This window comes from Bison bison, unplaced genomic scaffold (genome assembly GCF_000754665.1).
Source record: "Bison bison bison isolate TAMUID 2011002044 unplaced genomic scaffold, Bison_UMD1.0 scf7180017864213, whole genome shotgun sequence".
Classification (NCBI taxonomy): domain Eukaryota; kingdom Metazoa; phylum Chordata; class Mammalia; order Artiodactyla; family Bovidae; genus Bison; species Bison bison.
The window spans coordinates 3,023,552-3,031,860 of record NW_011494785.1 but is presented as its reverse complement, the minus strand read 5'-3'; the positions used below and the strand labels follow the sequence as shown (position 1 = coordinate 3,031,860).

Below are 8,309 nucleotides of genomic sequence, written 5' to 3'. Positions count from 1 at the left end.
TAATCAGTTGAAAAGGTGCTCTCTTAGAAAAAATGTCCCCCACCCCCGCACAACTCTCCAACATTTTATCTGATCCCCAAAGAGTTGTTTGATTCTATTTCATTTAAAGAGTGACCATTCTCAAGGGATACAAGCCTGGTCCTCCATGTGTTTAAACGGATTATGCTTCCATAAGGTTTAGAAGGACAGGGAAGCCTGGCGTGCTGCAGTCCAAGTGGTCACAAAGAGTCAGACATGACTTAGCATCTGAACACACACACAAGGTTTAGAGACAGACTTGTGTCCTTAGCCAGAACTAACTAAAGCGACAAAGTGCGAAGACCACCTCCCCACCTCCACACACACAAGTGAGTATGCACACGATCCAGCCCTCCCCCCAACCCCCGCACACATACAAGTGAGCACAACCCCAAGCGTGAGCAGAAACTCCAAACAGTCCAACAGTCTCCGCAGATTTGGGTTCCTGCCAGCGCAGTGCTAAACACCCCTCGTCTAGACTCCCTGTGACAGAGAGGTTCCCAGATCGAACAGACTGGCTTCCGGCCCCCAGAGGCTAGGACTCCAGAGTCCAACAAAGTCTGGTCGTTGTCTGTGCTGCTGGGCTGTGCCTCGGAGTACATGCGTCCACCTGCGTCCTCACCTTTCTGGAAATATAAACTCAGAGCATGTTCAGAGCCAGGTCAGGACAAGACAGAAATGGGACATTTGTCTGAGCCCTCCTGCCCATCTGGCGTCATTTCTAACGTTCAATGAGCAATGAGAGGTAGGAGGTTAGATGATAAAGCTTTGAAGGTGGCCAGCTCTGGCTTTGCATCCTCTGGGTGACTGTGAACGAGTCACCTAACATCTCTGAGCCTCGGTCTGAGATAAAACTCCCCCAGCCTATAGACGTGTCAGGAGGATGAAGTGAGACGATGTATATAAGGGGCGTGACAGTTGTTGATGCTGCACGTGGCAGCCTGGATCTGGTCCCCAATTGCGTCATTAAGCTCCTTCCTGCCTGTGGCCCTGGCCCTGAGCCTGACTGCCGAGCTCGCTGGCCTCCAGAGGCTCAGAATCTAGGCCAGATGCGCTCTCGTGATAGGTTTCAGAAACAGCTCAACGGCAAATGTTGATCAAATGCATGAATAAATAGGACATATTTTGCCCTGGAGCTGTGTGGTTATGTTGCCTTTGGAGTTTTTGCTGTAACAGTATAAATTGTGTTTGGAGGAGAACCTACAGGCACATTCTTTGTTCTCTCATGCTCTAAACTGATTGAACTCCGACCCTCGGCTAGGCGCTTTAAGGAACTTCCTCGTAGTTTAAACGCAAACAGATCTCACCCTCCTCCTTGTCTGGATCCTGGTCGGGACCTTGACCTCACGCACCTTGCCATGAGGACTGGATCAGCCCTGACAGGCCCTGGTGCACTGGCTCCTACTCAGGTGCCAGCCCAGGACCCTCGGAGACCATGGGATTGAGTCTCCTCCTGCTTATTGCAATTTTCATACCATCTGAAAAAGAAAAAAAAAAACAAAACTGAAAGGTAGCCCCGTTTCTTTTCTTGTGGAATCTCTCCAGTCTGTCAACAGCATTCCCCGCAAACTCAAAATCAAATGCACCTTTACATTTTATTTAACATAGTTTCCAAGTTTTCTATTTAAACATGTCTTTTTGAAAATGACCTGTTTCTGTTTTTAGGAAAGGAAGCAAGTGCATTTAGAAATCTGTTTTAAATAAACAGAGATTTTGGTTACTCAGAGTTCTAAATCCAAAGTGAAAGCATAAAGGTTGCTGGTTGCTAAGGGAACAATTGTAAGCAAATTTCTGATGGCTCAAGAACCAGCTAAAAAAGAAAAATCTTAAATAGGGCAGGAGAGGGAGTTGTGCCCAAATCCCTTTCAGAAAGAAAATTGTTGGGAAAATAGTTTGTCCCCTCCCCGCTCCCTCCTTGCCCTTCTCCTCCCCTCTTTTCTTCACCACACGCAACATGGGAACACAAAAACATGAGTGAACTCAGCAGTTGCCCTCAGTTTGCTCACACATACACACAGATCACTGGCGTGTACCAGGCTCACAACGCACAGTTTGTTGAGTGAATGAACGAGAAAATGAATGAAGGAATAGAAGTAAGCCAGCAAAGGAATGTACAAAGTGATGGTGGTGGGAGCAGCAGCAGCGGTGCTGTCGACTTAAAACAAAGGCATAATGTGAGAGCTATGAGTCAAGTTTTATTTGGGCCAATATGAGGGCTGCAGCCTGGGAGACAGCACCTCTGGGGGCTCTGAGAAACTGCTCCAAAGACGTCGGGGGAAGAACAGTATATATGTGATTTTGGTAAAGAGGAAGTACATGTGGTCAGGCACGTTTATTTTTTTAGAAAGTTTCTGCTGGTCTTGTGAAGCTTCTGCTAGTCACGAGAAACGGTCGTCACAATGAAGGACGTTAGTGTTTTTCTACATATAAGGAGGTACTAGAATTGGGCTCATAAAATCAACTGCTGAGAACATCTATCTGAAGACCTGTCCTGTCAGCTTTCTGGAGCACAGAGTGCCTCGTTTCTGCTCTCCACCCTGGACTTCTTCAGGGGGTGTTGGAGGGCAGCTGCCGCAGCAGCACATGAGTCGCTAAGTCATGTTCGACTCTTGTGACCCCATGGACTGTAGCCCACCAGGTTCCTCTGTCCGTGGGATTTCCCAGCAAGAATACTGGAATGGGTTGCCATTTCCTCCTCCAGGGGGTCTTCCCGACCCAGGGATTGAACCAGGGTCTCCTGTATTGCAGGAAGATTCTTTACCAGTGATCCAGTGAGGGTTCCCAGACAGAGGTGCAATCATTAATTTTTTTTTTTAACTCTGAAGATTTCTAGAATCTCAAAATTGGAAGGAAATTGGGTAGATATTCCATGTGATTTTCTTACCCAGTAGTTGACTCTAAAACATGCTGAGGGTCAGAGGATGGGCACTGGCTTCCTGGCTGATGAGAAGATGACAAGGGACCTCTTGCATAGAGATGGTGGTGCCTGTAGCTGGAGGCTTGGCGGGCAGGACCTCTTGGAGGGTTCAGGTGCTCTCCATGAGTTTCTCCACCACCCTGACATCCAGAGCTCTATTGCCTGGCTCTAGCCTATTTTACACAAGGAGTTGACTTTGATCTGAGAGCCTAAAATATATTAAACTATTATACACACCTTCCTTTCTATCTGGAGGAAGTTGTCAGTGGTGCCTGGTGCCACCTGCTCTGTTTTTCCCCGAGGCACCCCCACTAGTTTCTCTAACAGAGAAACTCAAATTACCGGGGCCAGGACAGGGATGGGGGATGTAGCTACCAATCTCTCCACTGAGCTTGTTTTCCAGTACTTCATATTCCTGTCTTTGTTTTCAGGTTAGTATTTCCTCTAATATATATCCATTCTGTGCGTAAGCTCATTGGAAGAGTTCTACATCTTTGATATTGTGATCTTTTTCATTTCCAGCATTTCCATCTCACTGATAAAATTCTGCATCTGTTCATGCATGTTTTTTCTGCATTAGATTCTTTAAAATATTTATTAAAGTATTTGAACCTCCTTGTTACATTTTCCCAATACCTGAGCTCTGAGTCTGGTTCTATTGACTATTTTTCCTTTTGGTAATGGGTCATATTTTTCTTCCTTTTCCATGTGTCTTGTAATTTTTGATTAATGCTGGACATTGTGAGTAGTGCTGGACAGTAGAGACAGATAAATAATTTATGCCCAGAGAAGAGCATGCCTCTTCCTCTACCAGCCCATTCAAGTGGGGATTCTAGTCCACCTAGTCTGGACTAGCTGGTAGGTCTGGACTTGGTTGCTGTTTCAGTTACATTCAGAGCACCATGGTGTGGTCCTTTTCAAGAGTTTGTTTCAATCCATAAACTAAATTTCACAGGTCTTTTGTTATTATTTTTGAATCCCTAGAAAGTTAGCTAACCCTTTCCTGGTGGTTGATGACCCTCACTCCATATTCACTCATTTACTAGATAAGACAATTGCAACAAAAAATTAATATGCTTGATGTGCATCCTCGCCCATGCCTGCTGCACGCATGGTGGAGAAGCTAGTGGGAAATGCATGGTCAGTGGGAAGGAGAGGAAAAAACCCTTATGTCCTAGATAATCTCTCACTGAATAACTGGAGGTAGGGCCATCTGGCCGGGAAGATCAGACATAAATTAACCAGGTGTTGTGAAGCAGTGCAGGCATTGAATGTTTGGGAATAAATTCATTAAATTTAATTCATTCATTTAAAAAAAACCCAACATTATCGGTGGACCTGTACTGTGCCAGATGCTCTGTTGCAGGTGCTGAGGATACAGAGGAGAGGGGTTCCACAGGTGGGAGTGGTTGGAGATGTCACAGTGGCCATTTGAAGCTTTAAGTCCATTTGAAAATTGGACTGCAAGGGACTTCATAGATCATGGAGCCCAAGGATTACCAACTGCTTGGAACTGCCTATGTTGACTTGGAAATCCCATCTCCCTGGGGCCCAAATCTGAAGATTCTGATTCAGTAGGTCTGGTTATGGTCCAGGAATCTGTATTCTAAGAAGTGTCCCAGATGATTCTGGAACACAGAACCAGTGGACCAAACTCCTCACTTTACAAACAATTCGGAAAGAAGGGGGCCAAGCTGCCAGGGTCACAAGCTTGGTTGATGGCAAAGCCAGAGCTCAACCATGTAACTACAGTAACTATCACATTTCAAGGGCTTTCTCTGTGCCAGACCCTGTTGTGAACCTTATATGTATCATCACATTTGATCCTCATAACAACCCTATAGAGCAACTATCATCATCATCATCTCCGTTTTTAAAAACTTGTTATTTTATATTGGAGATAACAATGGGGCGATGGCTCCAGGTGCGCAGTAGGGGCACTCAGCCGTACATATACATGTATCCATTTCCCCCAAACCCCCTTCCCATCCAGGCCGCCGCATATCACTGAACAGTGTTTCCTGTGCTGTACTGGTGATCCATTCTAAATATAGCAATGCACTCATTGGAAAAGACTCTGATGCTGGGAGGGATTGGGGGCAGGAGGAGAAGGGGACGACAGAGGATGAGATGGCTGGATGGCATCACTGACTCGATGGACGTGAGTCTGAGTGAACTCCGGGAGTTGGTGATGGACAGGGAGGCCTGGCGTGCTGCGATTCATGGGGTGGCAAAGAGTTGGACACGACTGAGCGACTGATCTGATCTGATCTGATCTGATATATGTCCATCCCCAAATCCCTTAATTATCCCTTCTCCCAGTCCTCCCCCCGCACCACCGCATCCCCTGGTAACTGTAAGTTCATCGTCTCTATTTTAAAGAAGAAACCAGCTCTTTGAGAGGTTAAACTCTTGCCTAAAGTTGCACAGCAAATAAACAGAGCCAAGATTTGAAGCCCAAACCCAGGATTTTAACCATTTCACATGGACTCTCAGATACACTTTCTCAGAGCCTTAACTTAAAGCAGGGCGGAGGGTAAGAGCAGATGTGTAGCGGTAGGTGTCTTGAGAAAGGATTTTTAAAAAAGTGTGTGTGGGTGTGCATGTTTTACCTGGGTAAGCATGGACAGCTCTTTCCAGATTCTAGCAGGGGATCTTCTCTGGAGCTGTGGCCACACTTCCCCAAACGTTGAGTGTTAATTGCTCAATTGTGTCTGACTCTTTGTAACCCATCAACTCTAGCCCACCAGGGTCCTCTGTCCATGGGATTCTCCAGGCAAGAATACTGGAGTGGGTTGCCATTCCCTTCTCTGGGGGATCTTCCTGACCCAGAATCGAACCCAGATCTCTCACATTTCAGGCAGATTCTTTACTATCTGAGCCAACAGGGAAGCCCCAAATGTAGATAGATAGGTTCAGTTGGGAGTTTGGCTCCAGCCTCGGGTATAGAATGGGAGCTGACTGGCATCTAATCCTCAAGCCAAAATTGCACAAGTGCTTGCCCTCTGGGAGATGATTATTTTCTCAGCCTCTTCTTTCCGAGGAAAGTCTTTGTGTGCCCTTGAAAAGATCCTGAGTAAAAGGAACGCAGCATTCCCTGGCCGTTCACGCCTCCCTCATTTCACCCCCATCTCCTAAAGACACAGAGGGACATAAGTTTCCTATGGTTCCATTTGTTTGGTGAACATTTAAAAATAATTTAATCCTGTAAGATTTAAGAGAAAAGCAAGTCTGCTGCTACGGCTAAGTTGCTTCAGTTGTGTCCGACTCTGTGCAACCCCATAGACGGCAGCCCACAAGGCTCCCCGTCCCTGGGATTCTCCAGGCAAGAACACTGGAGTGGATTGCCATTTCCTTCCCCAATGCATGAAAGTGAAAAGTGAAAGTGAAGTCGCTTAGTCGTGTCTGACTCTTAATGACCCCATGGACTGCAGCCCACCAGGCTCCTCCGTCCATGGGATTTTCCAAGCAAGAGTACTGGAGTGGGGTGCCATTGCCTTCTCCAAAAGCAAGTCTAGTTCAATGTATTTCTAAACTCCTCTGAGTAAACGAACAAGTGAGATATAGCCACCCAGTAACTAGACTCAGCTAAGGGATCCTCAACCTCCAGATCTAATGCTGATGATCTGAGGTGGGGCTCACGTAAAATAGCAAAAATGAAGCACCCAACACATGTAATGCACTTGAATCATCCTGAAACCACCTCCCCCAACCTTGTCCGGGGAAAGATTGTCTTACATGAAACCGGTGAAAGTAAGAGTCACTCAGTCACGTCTGATTCTTTGCAACCTCATGGACTACACAGTCCATGGTATTCTCCAGGCCAGAATTACTGGAGTGGGTAGCCATTCCCTTCTCCATGGGATCTTCCCAACCCAGGGATCAAACCCAGGTCTCCCGCACTGCAGGTGTATTCTTTATCAGCTGAGCTACTAAACTGGTCCCCGGTGCCAAAAAGATTGGGGACGGCTCTGCACTGTGGGGCAAGCAAATGGCATTCCTGCTTGCTTTCACGACTGTGTTGGTTAGGACACAGGGTTTGCGCCCTAGCGCCACGGTTTCCCTGCTGTGGGATATCAGCCCAGTATCCCACATGCATGTAAGCCGAGCGCCAGCTGCTGCCAGCCCCATTTTCTCATCTGCTGTATCGAGGTATCCTCATGCGGTTGCTGGGGAGAGTCAGTGATGGGTCCGGCCAGGGCTGGGTGATCAAGCAGTGGTACCAGTGATGATCGTCATTTACCAGTGATCTGGCACCATCATGGACTTCTTGGTGGCTCAGATGGTAGAGAGCCTGCCTGCAATGCATAAGACCCAGGTTCAGTCCCTGGGTCGGGAAGAACCCCTGGAGAAGGGCATGGCTACCCACTCCAGTATTCTTGCCTAGAGAATCCCATGGACAGAGGAGCCTGGTGGGCTATAGTCCATGGGGTTGCAAAGAGTCTGATATGACTGAGCGACCAACACTTGGACCATCAGACTTGCATTCATTGACTTCCAACCCTGCACCCTGAATCCCTGATTAATGCATCTTATGAGCAGCCCCTGGGGGCAAAGGGGCACTGCTGGGCTGCTCTGTGCCCCACCTGGGGGATATGTCTCACGGGATGGGTCCTAATGAGGACATTGTGGTGTGGGAAAAAAGCAAGGCCTCTGCTGGACACCCCGGATCCCCACCTCACATTTTGCAGTTGAGAAAGTGGATGATCAGAGAGGCTAGGAGATTTGCATGAGGGCATGGAGAAGGAAATGGCAATGGAAACCCACTCCAGTGTTCTTGCCTGGAGAATCCCAGGGACGGGGGAGCCTGGTGGGCTGCCATCTATGGGGTCGCACAGAGTCGGACACGACTGAAGTGACTTAGCAGCAGCAGCAGCAGCTGGCTAGTAAAAGATGGCACTGGGATACCAATGGCAGCCTGTTTCATGAACCAGGAAATCCCATGTTTCTTTCTGCTTCATGAGAGCTTCAGTAGGTGGGGATGGGAGGAAGAAGGGAGATGGCTTTATAGCTGTGGGGCAGGATGGAGCCGAGGCAGTGGGGTAGAAATGGGGACGGTGGAGGAGAGAGTTCTTAGGAGATGCTGAGGCTCAGAGAGAAGAGAGGAGAGCAGATACAGAACAGTCAGGAATCTGGGTTCTAGTCCTGGCCCGACAGGAGTCTAGCTGTGTGACTTCGGTGAAGTTTCTTACCCTCTCTGAGCTTCACTTTTCCTAACCCTGAATCGGGACCTGTGCACATTAGATGGTGTGAAGGACCGTTTGGCACCTTGTGAAACTCTCCTCCAGGCAAGCACCTCTCCTGTTGTCAGACCAGGGAACACAAGCTGCCACCCACCCTCTAGGACTCAGGGGGCCCCAGGGACTTCTGGGGG

The 8,309-nt window shown here is 47.9% G+C and overlaps 1 protein-coding gene across 1 annotated transcript in view; it reads left to right on the top strand.

Annotated features, from left to right (window-relative positions):
- Positions 1 to 8,309, top strand: part of PRMT8 (protein arginine methyltransferase 8) — a 46,574-nt gene that overhangs the window by 24,397 nt on the left and 13,868 nt on the right. The window lies entirely within an intron of this gene.